We start from the raw sequence: 813 nt of genomic DNA, 5'->3' as shown, positions 1-813 counted from the left end.
ATGAACAAATCTTGCATCACTCGTTCCCCCATAAGACAGCTGTCTCATGCTACAGAAAAAAAAATAATCACAAATTAAAGTTAGTTGCTATATGTGGTGACATTCTCAACACGCCACATGCTAAAAATATCCCAAAGAATGCACATTCTCCAGTCCTGTCCCTTCTTCCCCAATCCCTCACCACTTTAGGTCACCCAGGGTCTCACCTTTAGAAGCTGTGAGAGACACATCAGAGCCCTGGGCACTGTCACTGTCTGGGGTAGAACAAAACAGGATGTGGTCAGAGCTCATAGGAGATGCGGCTAAAGGAGGAATTATGGGGGTGGCTGAGCTCCCCCCATAGGCTCCCAACTACACTATCCCAAGGGTCTCAATGATCACCCCCCGCCCCCTGCCAACCATACTCACTTGCAGCCTGAACGTAGATCCCTCCTTTTCCACCTGTGGGAAGAAAACATCTTGTGAGAAGCCAGGGAAGGGGGGCGGGGGCCATGAGGTGCTAAAGGAACCCCCTAGTCCTGGACCCCAGGGAAGTTTCCAGAACTGTGACTTCAGACCCAGGACACTGTGAGGAAACCTAAGGAAAGTACATGTGGGGGGACTGGACCAACCACTCTCCAGAGGTCTGTCCTCAGCAGAGACCTTCCCCTTTATCCTGTGACAACTAGAAGTCAGGTCCCCATCACCAGAATCATCAAGGTGATAAATCTGTCCTTCATTTTTACACATGCATTAATACAGAGTAAGTGTGAGCAGATGGGTCCCAGGCTGGGAAAGTTGGGAAAGTACGTGTGTGTGGATGGTACTTCCCAT

General features: G+C 49.8%; 1 long non-coding RNA gene across 1 annotated transcript; it reads right to left on the bottom strand.

Moving 5' to 3' along the window:
* On the bottom strand, positions 1-770 carry LOC102890179. Its single transcript, XR_439281.3, has 3 exons — positions 409-770; positions 207-254; positions 1-49 (listed from the first exon to the last, which is right to left on the bottom strand). It is a non-coding gene; the product is annotated as an uncharacterized LOC102890179 (long non-coding RNA).
* Positions 771-813: the final 43 nt, after the last annotated feature.

The sequence above is a fragment of the Pteropus alecto genome, unplaced genomic scaffold (assembly GCF_000325575.1).
Source record: "Pteropus alecto unplaced genomic scaffold, ASM32557v1 scaffold14028, whole genome shotgun sequence".
Taxonomy (NCBI): domain Eukaryota; kingdom Metazoa; phylum Chordata; class Mammalia; order Chiroptera; family Pteropodidae; genus Pteropus; species Pteropus alecto.
This window is presented reverse-complemented; position numbering and strand designations above follow the sequence as displayed.